Source organism: Phalacrocorax carbo, chromosome 1 (assembly GCF_963921805.1).
Source record: "Phalacrocorax carbo chromosome 1, bPhaCar2.1, whole genome shotgun sequence".
Classification (NCBI taxonomy): Eukaryota; Metazoa; Chordata; class Aves; order Suliformes; family Phalacrocoracidae; genus Phalacrocorax; species Phalacrocorax carbo.
Window position 1 is genome coordinate 62,427,563 of NC_087513.1, and position 14,294 is coordinate 62,441,856.

Consider the following 14,294-nt stretch of genomic DNA (forward strand, 5'->3'; position numbering starts at 1 on the left):
TGCATTGAGGTGTGTCACTCACACGCATCTAATAAGCCCAAATTTTACATGGATTTAAAATCATCATCTGGGGCAATATTACAATTCAAAAGTGTGACAACTGCTTCAGCTTGTTGCTGGAATAACTGTTGAATGCATCTGTTAATATTAAACATGTACTATTAGTAAATTATGTACTCAATGTTTAAGCAAACTTTTTACCCCATCACTATCTATCTTCCTCATTTTGCAGGTGATCTGGTGTGCAGAATGTATAAAGGTCTGTTTCTCAAAGTTATTACAGGCATTTTAAATGCACGTCGGTGCCGTAAGACTAGACGCATATCTGTATTTATGTAAGTGAAACCTCAAACAACTGTCAAAGGGAAAAACAACATCTGGACATGATAATAACTTTATACTGAAGTCCTCATTTAGCACTCTTAATCATTAATTTGTTCCTTCTCAACTCTCCTGTTCAGCTACATTTGAAAAGAAAATTGATGGTTCTTTTTCCAAGCCGGTCTCTTCCTCTCTCTTGTTTTTCTTTCCAGTGTGTGTTAATTACAGCAGTGACTAAGTGTATAGTTTGACTTTCTGTGAAAAAAAGTCATAAGAAGTTATAGCCTGTACTTGGATAAAGAGAATATCACTGAGATCAGCACTCTGAGTTGTCTGTGATCAGGTCAATTTTGTTTTCCACAATGTTGCATAGCAAGAAACTGAAGTTCATCATGGTCTTAAGCTTTCTGGGAATCCAGTTTTATCTCTGAAAAGCTGATACACGGTTACAGCATTGCACTGGATTTATCTGCAAAACAGAACGTGTATTTTCTTACTCTTCAGAAAATTTGGCAGCCTGAGATGACTGCAGGTCAACTGCCTGCACGAGAGCCCAAAGCGTTATTCTGAAACTTCACATGGTGGTGCCTCCATTCAGACCACTTTACAGGCAAGATGGGAGCTGCCACGTTAGCTCGGGCCTGAGGCTGCTTCGTGTTAGAGTTCTGTCTCTGGTAAAAAGCAGTACTTTAACAGAAGGTGTGAGGAGTACTGCAGTGCTCCGGCACTCCCTTCTCCCACCACCAAGATTTTACTCCAGCTGTGAGCAGAGGTTGATGTTCAGTGCTAAATCACAAGTTTGTTAGTGCTTCCAAAAACATTTGCATTAATTCAGGGAGCTCTGGATATTCCTGCCTTGTGTTTGACTGTCTAACTTTGCTAATGCAGTACTGCTGTAGGGGAGTTCCATGGGCTAGGTCATTAGGAGGGAAACTAAGCAGAAAATTAAAATAATGTAGCCCATGCCATACAGAAAATGAGTGACAGAAAAAAGCTTAGCATAGGATGTGTCTCCACATACTTTTACTCATTTTGAGGAAGCAAGTTTAAATGGCTCTAAATTAAAATGCAGGTGGTTGGGTGAGGATGGATGTAGCATGAAACACCCAGTTTTATTTGGTTCGGTTTTTTTAAACTTGTTTAAGCCAGTGTCTTGACCTTAAACAAGTGGATTATTTTCTCATTCAGCCTGTTTCCCATTTTCAGGTAAATGGGTAGAAAGGAGAATTCTGAACAAACATTCACTTTGCAGTGGATTTTTTTTTGCATCAGACTTCATAGCTGGTACCCTCTGCCAGAAGGAATGAAATGGTAAATAATAGTATTCTCTGATTTAGGTAATACACTTCTTGCTTATCGAGCTTTTCTATGTTCTAGGATATGAGCTTGTACCTGAAAGCTGTCTAATCCATGTGAGGACGTGCTGTTCCCTCTGTACAAGGAATCCTTTTTTGTGCTTCATTATCACTTTCTGTCCTGGTCTGTGGAATCAGAACTTCTAGTAACATGGATGCTAGGCTTGGGACCAATATGTTACTGGAAAGAGCACGCATCTGAGTGCTGAAAAGGACGGGTCAGAAGAAGGGGTTCTGGGAGTAATTTTTTATGTTTATATGAGCAGGTTTTTTTATAGGTGATTACCATCAACTGTTCAATGAACCTTACCCTTTATGTCACTTGCAGTAGTGAGAACTTGAGCACACTTGAATTATCCTGCTGTGAAGAATTGGACAGTGGAAAAAACTTGTAAGGCCCATTTTAAATGACAACTCACCTAAGAACTGCGATTATCCTTTTTGCTTTCAGACAAACGCTCGCTAGTGTTCAGCTGACTCCATGCTCCCAACAGATTCCATAATCCTTGTGTGATTTCTTGTAGCACAGTTCACACTGTTTTTCAGGGGCATGGGGAATCCTTCCCCAGTGAGAGCTAAACTGTTCACAATGAACATCTTACGGTGTTGATTTCTCTATAGCACCTCCCGACACTCTTTGAAAAGGAATACTTTTGCACACGGAGATGATCCTTTGATCTTCTCGATCCAGTTTACCTACTTTTAAAGCAGAGTAGAAGTAGGGAGCGGGATGAACAGAGAAAACGAGGAGTATCGTTTTCTCAGTTGTTTCATCATTGGCTTTTTCCTCAGTGCAGTGCTTTTAGGGAACTGCCAAATAATAACAACGGAGATTTTTTCCAAGAAACCTTGAACAACATTGTCTTGTTTGCCTGGGCATCATCAGAAGCAAAGGGTGAAGTAGGCGGCAGCCAGCATTTTTGTAATAATGGATTAGGTGAAAAATGGTTCGTAATGCTTTATCATGTGTTTGGTGTGGTTTAGGGAACTGATGTCAAAGCTTGCCTGCCTGCACAAAAGCATGTATCGAGAAGATAATTTCAAAGCAGCTGAATACAGTTAAAGTATCATGGGGGGGTTATTATTAGTATTTTTCTTACTGTAACTTCTCTTCACCTCTGACTTGGCTTTCATGTCTGCCTCCTCTTCTTTGTAAACATTAGGCTTTGTTATTGTTCTTCCAGCCTTCTGGCATCTTTCAAACTTCGTTGAGTTGACCTATTACCATAGTTTAAAACCATGCAAGTCTCTCTTTTGAGCTCTTCCATTTATAGGATGACTCTGATAGCTTCTGCATAACATTGTAATTGTGGAAAGTGTTTCAGCCTGCTATGAAAACACCATCACTTTGTACATGTGTCTGTCCTTAGTTTTCCTCAACTTTCAGAATGTATTGGCTAGTTTTCAGTCGTGTTTTGGTAGGGGAGAGAGGAAGACATTTCAAAGATCAGGGTCCCTATGGGTTCGATGAAGGTAAGTTACTGGGCAAGAGAGAGATACTGTAATAGTATTTGAGCTGAAGAAAGGCTGCATCCTGGCTGAAGGCTCCTTAGATCCCAAGTGGTCAATATCAGCAAGAGTTGTTATAAAGTACCCATTTATGCTTTTCCTCTCAGGTTAGGCCCTTTCATCAGCCAGAAGCCTTTAGACCTCTCTGGTTACCGCCCTAACTCAATTCTGGATTCTCTTTATTCAGGCAATGGGTCAATCAGCAGAACACTGATAAATTGCCAGTGAGATTATAACCAGTGGTGACCAGTCTGCCCAGCAGCTAGAACCTGAGGTTCACTAAGCAGCATTTCCATTGTCTCCCAACAGATTTTTGCGAGCATAAGGCCATGGGCTGTAGCCCTGGTATAGGAAATGTACGTGTAGAGCTTGCGTCTTAGAAATCAAAGCCAGTCAGACACATGCTCGAGCTCCCTAGGAAATCAAATTCTGTTCATTTCCCTGAACTTCTTGCTGTAAGTGTACAGTTACCAGAAAACATTTCAAAATGTGACCAGCTTGGATGAAGAGAGATACCATGCTTTTGTGGTGACTGAAGCTTTGGCAGAGAGGACAGGAACAATAGGACAGTTCTCTTCGGGGATTATATTGTGCTCACAAGTGGGCCACGCTGTGCTAGTGTTGTGTAAGGCAGTCCTCAGAAAATCAGGTGGGAGTGCAAACTTTTCTTTTTGCCGTGTAAACAGAGTGGGTTGCGTAACCAAACTTGTCTTTCTCCTGTTCTGGACGTTTTTTTCCATTTCAGTTATTGTGTCTATATCATCATACATATCAGCACACATTGCACTAGCTGTTTTTTCCCGGACCTGTCTCTCCTGGGCATCATCCGTTTGCTCCATTACACGCTGTTGCCCTCCACAGGATTTCCAGGCATTAACAATGAGCCTCAGCCACCAGCAGCACAAAGTACAGCTACCCATCATCAGGCCCCAGCTGGCTGCTGCACGGTGTGTTGCTAATCTCACCTCTCCCGGGGACTGAATTGCTCAATCTTGCCCAAGTATTTGACACTGGATTCTTGCATCAGATGCCTTCACTAGGGCAGTGTGATAAGTAATGGACGCGCTGTCAGTAAGGAGGTTTGCCAGACTATATACAATGGGGCTCTGCTGACCCAATAACCTGACTTCAGGAGCCACGAGCCCCACCTTCCCCCACAAGGGCTTCCTTTCTCTTTTTTTAAAAGGGATTGTGGTATTGTTCTGTTAGCTTTTAGTACATCCCTGTTGGGCACCTTAACTACCCTGTTATTCGCACACTGAGCACAAAATCAAGCTACAGCCACAATTAATGTCACGCAATCAGTTCAGGTACTAGCCATGCAACTTTGAATGCCACACTTTGGCCGTTTTTCAGTGTGCATCCTTATTGTACGAGACTCCTTATCACACAGGAATCACCTGCCAAGAGTGCTATAAGAGAGAAACTTACGATCAGCAGTCATTTTGCTCATCCCTTCCAGGTTTCATGTGTGTCAGTTACAAGCAATTGTCCACTGATGCAGTTTATGTCCTATCTCCAATAACGCATGCACTTCGTACTTAGCTAGAAGATAGACAGCATTTCTGATTTTAGGTTTCCGTAGCAGATTAACTTCAGTGCCAGTCTTCACTTAATAGTTCTGCTTGATCTCTTTTTCTCTATCCTACATATGAAAACACAGTGAACTGGGAAGAAAAAAGCGTTCGTTGATGGTTACCTTGATTATGGACAGAGCCTTTACCCTTAGATTTTGAAATTTTTTATTATATAAGCTCTTCCGCTCCACAAAAAAAATGCATCCACACATACACGTTCTCGCATGCACGCTCCTAACTTCCCAACATGTTTACATTTTTAGTTCCAATTTGCAACACTTCATCTGTTCCTGAGCAGTGCACATTCTTTATTTATGTCCAAGACCCAAGCAAACAAAATTCCTTCAAACATCTTTCTGAATTAGTGAAGAGATGACAGTGAAAAAAGGCAAAACAATTAAATTCTCTCCCACTTAAATGAAAATTTTACTGAGGCTTGTTTTGTTACATAGTGTTATAGTGAAAACAGATGATATTTGAAACTTGGCTTTGAAGCAAGCCTCCCTTCAGCCTCCACAGGCAACCAGACATTCCCCCTCTGCACATCATTTCCAACAGCTCTTTAGTGCAAAATATTTCCGTGTTTATCCTCCAGACAAATTACAATTGCCGATCTTAAGTCATTTGCGTACTAAGAAAATGATGTGTTGTCAACCCCAAATCCCACTCTTCTTTATAAATCCTTTCTTTCATAAATAATGAAATGAAACAAAGAGGGAATTCACTGCATTTCTTTCTTTGCTTTTAAAATATTAGGATGGCTTCAGTGGAACCGGTTCATCAGTGGAAAATGCAGTGAGCAGCATATACAATTACCCTACGTAGCCTGACCCCAGAGTGCTCTGGTAGCTTACGTATTGCCCAGGCAGAGGGAGCTGAGGTGCAGCAGCACTGGCTGACACTAGAAGAGCAGATATTGGATATACCTCCCTTAATCTGTGTCCTTTACAAAATGACCGTGAACAATTTATCAAAATGTTTAGCTTGTTTTGATAGCTGGACTAAATTGTAAACAAATGGTAACCACATGTTATTTACGGCAGAATAATTTTGCTTTGTTTGGTTTTATGACAGCATTTACACAGTATTTTATGCAACCTTAGTGACCTACATAAGGTTTTCGTCTACAAGTTACACTTGTTTTTTTGAAAAACCAAATAATTAACAAAATAGATGATGGCAGGATTTGTTTTTAACCATAGCAGCTAGTAATTTGATGGAAAAAGAACAGTAAAACTTCTTTGGTGTTTTCAGAGATCAGAAGTTCTCTTTTCTGCTGTTCCAAAGGCCTTTAAAAATATTTGGGCTTGTTGTTGAAGTTCATTAAGTCATGAAGCGGTAGCAATACACATTACCATCCTAATTTCAACCAAGTTCCTTAATTCCTGGCTTCTCCTCACCTTGCTCTGAAGTGTTTTTTCTTTGGTTTACTGTTTTCTGTTTCTCAAGATTTGGGAAGAGGGGGGAACATTGTGATGAAACCTCCTGTAAAATCACTGCAACCATTACACCACAGTTACAGCTCTGGTCTCTTTGCCTTTTGGCACAAGCCAAGATCAGATGGTTCTAGATCAGCAAAGAAATGGGGAAGGGAAAGCCACATAAAAGCTTTTCTCCTCCCTAGCACTTCCATTCAGGAGTCCCAGAGGGAAGTCACAAATACATTAGGTCAGCCTTACAAAAACCATTCTTTAACAAAACACAAGTGAAAAAAACACTCAAACCCCAAAACACTAGGGCGTGCAATATCGGAATTATTTCATACTAATGTTGGAAAAGTAGTAGCTGAATAATTTTGTGGCTTGGTTGTTGTTTTCAAGACAGTTTTGTAAAGTTGCATGAGAGGGAGCAGAAACCTCTTGGTTAGGATTTGTAAATAGAAAACATCCTAAGGCTGCTGTCCCTTTCCTCTTCTCTTGGATCATTACTCTCAGGAAGCCACCTGTAATTCTCTTTGTAAATGGTCTGTGCTGCATATGAAAGAAGGAAGGAAGAAAGGAAAAAAAAACGACAGAAAACAAAAAAAAAAAAAACAAATTTGGTGAACAGAACACAAAAAAGTAAGTATTTTTGAAAATGTTTAATTTTTCAGGAGGGATGTCTCCAGTTTTTGGTTCTCTGGTACGTGGGGAGGGGAAAGTTGCAGCAGCTCTAAGCTCTATCAGCTCCATTTTACTGCCAAGATGACATAGTTACATGTGAACTGCAAATATAAGAAACACCAGTGCTAGTATTTCTCAGTGTTGCCCTATGATTTTTCTATGTTATATGCACAGGCTTTTTCAGTGAAAGGCAAAGGATTAAATCATTAACAAAGACTTTCTTTTCCCCGTAGTTAAATCAGTCACTGAGATTAAAGAAAAGCAAAAATTAAGGAATGTGACTTAAGAGTCCCTTTCACTCTACTATCCAGTTTAGTGTCTTGACTTACAGGCTGTCATATTTTTCATTCCTTCTAAGCCCTTTCTGCATGACATTCATTTGCATAAACAATCCCATGGCAATAGGAGTAATATTTGAGTGTCTAAACCAGAGCGTTCATCCATATTTCCCAAAAGTATGTCAGCTCTGAGTGCAACTGGTCAAGATGCCACTTGAAATTCCTGCATGCTTTCTTACACTGTGATGGTGAAGCAGAAGCTTGAGTAATTTTTAGCTCATGTTTCTTTCCTTGGAGTCACTGGAGCTCCCAGAGAGGAAAGACTGATCTTCTGCTCCCTTTGCTTCCTCTAGCTCCTTCATGATGCCTTGGTGACTTGCCCAGTCCCCGCTTCCCATGCTTCTCCTCATTCTCCACGTCCATTTCTTGCAAAATGGCACAGAAGTATTTATAAAAGTTTCAGAGCCACTTAGAGCAGATTTTTAGACCTGCCACATTGCAGCCATTGGGGCAAAATATTCCAGACCAGGTGCCCTTCTTGGGATGATTTGTTTCTGAAAAGTTTTATTTAAAATGTCTTCTTGAGAAAGCTAGGAAGAAAAAATCAGTTCCTTTTTACAGTATTTTTACAAAATAGTATTTTTGAGAAGCTTCAGTGTCCTTGCATTTATATCAGAGGGGAAGATTTTGTCAGGGAGCAGCAAGGGCAGGTTCTCTTCCCCTGAGGGGGGGTGAGACGGGAGCTGAGGCTGGTGGCAAGGCAGGAGCAGGGCACAGAGCTGGCCAGCATGGGCACAGTCCCACAGACCTCGGGCAAGGTGAGCAGAGAGGGTCCAAGTGACAGGAGCCAAGTTTGACCAAGAGTCCAGATCACCAGGCAAGTCTGTAGTGATGAGACAGGTCTGAGGTAAGGCTGAGTTTACAATTCAGGATCAGGTCCAGAGACAAGCACCCTGGTCATTACACAGTCCAGTGATCACCAAGCATGATTGTAGTGGGGAGGAAAGTCTGAAGTCAAGTTAGAAAATCAGATCTGAGGGTTTTCTCAAAGAGCTTCAAGGCGGTGATTGGCCTCCTCAATCATCCCTCTCCTCCCAGTAAGGTCCAGCCCCACAGGAACTTTACAGCTTTCAGTAAAATCTTTGCTGGCCCATTTCCCCTTTGTGCTGAGTGGGGACAGTGCCCCTGGTAGCACCCAGCCTGGCCCCACAACACACCGGAGCAGGTAGGATGCAGGACCTGCACAGCAGCCCACGGTAGGGCTTCCTCTGGCGATTTCTGCCTCAACATTTTCTGTTGAGCCCCCCACAGCTTAAAAACATCAGAACACCATGTGCAAAAACCGTGAAAGTAATGGCTACCCTGCACCGTTGTCCAGGAAAGATAATGAAATGGGAAGCTCCCTAAGGAAATACAGAGCATAACTGCAAAATTGAAACACAAATGGCAATACACTTGCAGAGGAGGCTCAAATTGTTCTGTTGCACAGGTAGCTTTAAAACTGACAATTTACAGCTTGCATGTTTATGGGAAAAAACGGATAATGGTTGCAAATCCCAGATTGGCTTGAAATTTTAATACGTATAAGCAGCAGAGACTTAGAGAAAGGGGTTGACTCATTCTTCTTGTGTGGGGAAGGATAGTGTGGAAAAGATACCAAATAACACCTAATAAAAAATAGGCAGTGGTGCATATAAATTAGATGTTGGGAAGAGGTCTGGTAAAACTTTATTTTTTGGCACTAATAGCACACACCGAAAGACTCTGGATATTGGAGGGGTTTCTTGAAAGAAAACTGAAAACTCCAATTGTAATAAAAGGAAATAGTTTTCTGACAGAGCAGTAAAAAGGTGCAACAACAGATGCCCTGATAAACATACCCGGTTGCCACAGGCACCTATAACGCATCCTCTAAACACGTTTTTTTGGCTGGTGAACTGGAAGAATGGGCAAATCTAGGATTAAAGAAAATTGTATCCCACTTCTAATGTCTGGAGAATGCCTAAATGGTATAAATTGTGTATTTTGGCCACCCCCGAATATATAGGCAGGCACTTGAGGAAATGAGTTAGAACTGCATTTCCTCAGAGTCAAAACTCAGTTGCAGCCTCCAGTAAACTTGTATTTTTCCATGGTTAGTGACTTGGATTCCTAATAAGAAAAAAAGATAGTAGCAAATAAAAAACCACAGAAGTGGTGACGTACATCCCATACGGTAGCAGGTTTTCTCTAATTGGTTGGGTGGAACCACAGAGATACTAAAAGTTCGTTTTTCCCTGAAAACAAAACACACAAACAAACAAACAAGCGATCTAGTAAAACGGCAGGCAGTATGACTCTGCGTCTTTCGTTTGAGCGTTGGGGGGGGGCAGTAGCTTAAATTCCACAAATGCAAAAGTCTTCATCTATGTTTGTGTAGATATTTTGTGTTCAGCAAGTGAGTTCAATTTATCTGACAAAGTGAACGTTTGAAAGATTTAATAGAAAGATCTGGAAAGAACATTTTTTAAACTAGTTTTCTGTTTCTGATTTTTAAAGACTTCTAAGTACTTGGAAGGAGGTATAATTGGTTTGTATGAAACTTTAAAACAATTATTTTGGTCACATTTGGAATATTACAAATCTTTATGGTCAGCCAGAAATATTTGTGTAAAGCTGCTAAGATTGCCTTAAAGAAGATATGATGTATTTTGCTCTTTTTATGTTATACTGTGAGGTGTTTTGGCTTTCTTTTTCATCCCAATCCTGCACTGAATTAGAAAATAGGAGTGAAGAGGCTCCTATTTGTTCTACATATGTAGCTTTTTAGATTAATTCATACTTAGTCTAGAAGGATTTTATTACCAAAGAGGAACGGAATGATCAAGAGAACCCATACTTTGTCTCATATTCAAAACATGCATATAGGAAATATCAAGTTACATGGTTTTTCCTATTTGAAAAGCCATAAGTCTTTCTGGTCTTTACTAACACCATCAATATAATATCTGTAACATCTGCTTATTAATTTCCCTAGCATCCTTGCAGTAAAAAGACTTGTACTTGCAAAAGGGTGGATTGAATTGCAAGCTAGAAGTCATTTCTGATTGACAAAGTTCTACTGACCATTGCGTTCATTCCTTTTCTTGTCTACATAGAAGATTAGAAGATTTGTGCACGTGGGAGAGAAGGACCCAAGGAAAAAGTGGGACTATGTAACAGTGTGTTGCAGAGAGGAACTTTTTGGTTTTTGACATCACTTGCTCTGATCATATACTCATCATGGCAAGACAAAAAGAGAGAGAGCAACTGAGGCCAGCATCATAAATGTTCTTTAAGGTCCCCAATAGGTGTGGGTAGAGCAGAAAATATGAGAAAACCTTTGTCCCACATCATTACCTGTGTATGTGTGGTCAAAGGGTGACTGCTCCAAAAATTTGCTTGGCATCACCTGCTTTGAAATAACAAGTATAATAATGTTTAAACTGGTGCAAAAGCACAGACGCGCTACCTAAATAGAAATTATCACATCTGACTGCTTCAAAACAATTAGGCAAACATATGATAAAATATGAAATTCTAAATATGACAAGAGGCAGGAGCTTTTCTGCTGTCAGATCATTGTAAGGAACTTTAAAAAGATTTAATGTTAAATTTTCAGTTTTGTTTTCCTTAGATGTCCTGACTTGGCAGCATTCAGTTCCAAAAGTGTCTGGTTTTGGTACAAATGACTCATAAATAAAAACTTACTGTAGAGTCTTTAAAGCTGGCGCATAGTTTTCCACAAAGCAAAATCAGGAGGAACTTATTCTCAAAGTGGTAATACAAATACTAGAGTAAAAACACAGGGTGACTGGGGGGAGTGGGATGCAAGAGAGTTAATCACCTTAGTGCAGAAAGCTAAATTTAAAAGGTGGGGGTTTTTTCCTTCTTTTTTTTTTTTTTTTTTGCTTCTTTATTGCTCTTTTAAAGGAAAACTGTCCAAAAGTGCTCAAAAATCACATTCGGTCCAAACTACTTCAATATTTGAAATATTTGCATTCCTTCATTACTGCTTGAATCACAGATACAAACCTTGGATCAAGGTCACCTGTAGCGAGAGATGCCAACAGAAATGTGGCAGACTAGTCAGTGAGAAAGCTTTAGTGATAGGAAGAGAGTCAGATTTTGCTGCTTTATAATAATAAATGAGGACTGAAAACAAGCCTTTGTATAATTTCAGATTTTCCACATTTCAGACCTTTCCAGCCAGTTTATGGTTCCTGCACTCTGCTTTCTGCTAAAAATAACAATAATTACCTCCCACTGATTTTGATCCACCAAAGGCAGGAAAAGTCAGAGTCCTCCTGCAGGCAGGCTGCAGGGAGTTGCCAGAGTTTTAGCTGCCATTTGGTCTAACTTGCTGAGAACAGAGCTGTACCTGAGATTTATAGTGGAGTCGTGCTACTTAACCAGGCTGAGCATTGTCAGCAAGACACCAAAAACTGAGCAAGCAGGAACAAGAATGGGAGGGTACAGGGGAAATATTCTCTTGCACACCAAGATTATTGTAGTGACGAACTGAAGTTAGGATGAGGGCAGCGGTAAAGACGACTGGCTTTTTTTTCATGGTGTACTGCAATGGCCCCTATTCGGGATTTTGTCTCCCTTGTGCTCAGCTTTCACAAATGGCACAAGCCTTTCTGCCAGCCGGGAGCCCGCAGGTGTCTGTCCCAGCCTCCATTTTATAGGAGCCCGCTGGAGGCAAACGCACGTAGCCCTCCGTCTGTCTCACAGTGGGCTGCCCTTTTCTCTGGTTCTCATCAGCTGCTGCTGCTGGCCATTCATGTTTTCTGCTTCTTTAAAACCACAGCTGAAACCTTGTTTTGGTGAGCTACGATAAAGTAAATGTAGCATGGTTCCATCCTTCCTGCCGCTGTTAGGCTGGGAGACATGGAAATACATGTCCTCCTTCATGTGCCGGCAGATCTTTGGAAAATAACCTCAACGCCCTCTAACTTGAAAAAGGCAAGTATTCAGAGAGCAAATTCTCTTTCCAGACAAATGGAGTGAATAACTCCAATTCTCATTTGATTTCAGTTTTATATTTACTGATCTGTCGGCATATTAACATTTTGGAAATATGCTATGTAAACGTTCACTGAAATTTTTAAAGAAATTATGTTGACAGTGCAAAATAAAGCCTGTTTTCTCCAGGTAAAGCATTAGTCACCCTTGAAAAACTTGTCTTATTTCTAAATTTCCTGTAGGCACTTTGCAATAGCCAATTACATAGTGAGGACAAAAATATACACTTCCTAAAGTACATGCTGGAAACCAAGCTCATTGTAATACCTAAATGGCTGCAGAAAGGATTTGTTTTTCTGAAAAAGAATTGAGAGAAAAATTATTCCAAGTCAGTAACAATTTAAAAAGATAAAGCAATGAACTATTGTCAACCTTCAGATTTTGTCTGCCAGGAGGCCGGAGCATTGGTGGCTCTGAGGATTGCTGTGGATGACTAGTGGTCCACAAACTCTGCTTGGGAATCACTTTTCCAAACCGTAACTGAAATTATGACAACTTATAACTCCAATTTGGCTTCTGTATGAAAGGCAGAAATAAGATATCACTGTGCAATTATTCATGTGTTGTTTGGTTTGGGTTTTTTTTTTGTGTGTGTCCAAGGACAACTGACATTCTGGTTGATTCCCTGATGAAGGATTGTGAAGGAGTGCAGTGTCTGCAGCTAAGGCTAGGTATCGATTTACTTGGATGTGGAAATACTGATGGACTTGACTTTCCTTTGAAACCTGAAGAATGCTAAGTCAGCATTGTGACAGCTGTGCCTCTGCTCACGTTTTGAACAAACTTTGTTTTGGATTCCTGAGCCTGACTGCTTCATAGCTTTATATTTATTTTACACTTTAAAGTTCATGTTACAAGATAGGTGCTCCTGCCTCTTTTTTCTCCATTTTGTTATAAATAAACAAATCTCAGCATCATATGAAGTTCATGGAGTTAACAGTTTGATTTTCTTCATTGGTTTGGCCTGCCTCCAGAAAAGAGATAAATACTTTTTTTTTTAAGTTCTTGGTTTTAGGTGTATTCTTTCAGAATGAATGGACTTTCCTGCCCAGGCTGTTGCCATTTGTTCCTCAAAAAGCCCAGAGTAATTCCTGTAAAGACAGCTTTTGTCTTTCATCTCATGAGGTGTAGCCTGGTGTATGGATAATTAAGGATAGTGGTAACACTCCAAACTCCCAAACTCCCAGGGAAGACCTTCCTTGGCTTTAATAATTAATAATTGTACTAATATAGTACTTTTCTAGTCTAATTGAATTCTGGTGACCAAGGGTGTAGATTTTCATAAGAAAAGTTTGTCACCTGTCTTTGCTTGCTTCATTGTGAATTGCTGCAAGAGCAAAAGGGTCGGTACTGTATTACATTACATGTAACATAGCCAGGGAGAATTTCTTCATTGCTACTTCCACCCTTGTGCAGTAAAACTGGAAGACCTGTTTTCTGAATGAAGGTGTTTGTTAGTTACTTTCTTCACAGGTGATGCCCTGTGCTTCATGAACCTGCACGGCAAATGTGCACTCCATTATGAAACTGCAAGAAACCTTATGTGCTGGGTAAGAGAGAGATGCAGCTGTACTCTTTGGGATGCCCTCTTAAATATAGGCCCATGTGCTCAGCAGCCTTTAAGGGCTTCTTCCACGTGAATATTGAAGCCTTGCTGCCCTGCATATCTCTACAAGACAGGAACTAGCAGCTTTGGTCCAGGCACATTAAAAAAATTTCCTAACCTAATATAATCACAGCATAAGTCCCGGGTGTTAACTTTTGCCATCATATCTGATGAATGCTTGATTTTTGGCTACCTGTTCCCTAGGTTTTTGCCCCCATCTAGCATAAAATAATTTTAAATACAGGACTGATACCAAAAAAAAAAAAAAAAAAAAAAAAGGGATAAAACAACCATTTGGAGACCACTTCCTGAAAACCAAAACAAACACCTACTGATTAGACTACATCAGATGGAGGAGCATCAGTCATTCAAAAGGATATTACGCAAAGGATAGCTTTGAAACTTTCCATTTAGCACTTATTGTTTCATCTGGACGCATCATCCAGATCACATTTAGATAGTTCTGATTGCTACCTAATGAGGTAAGATATGTTTTTTGA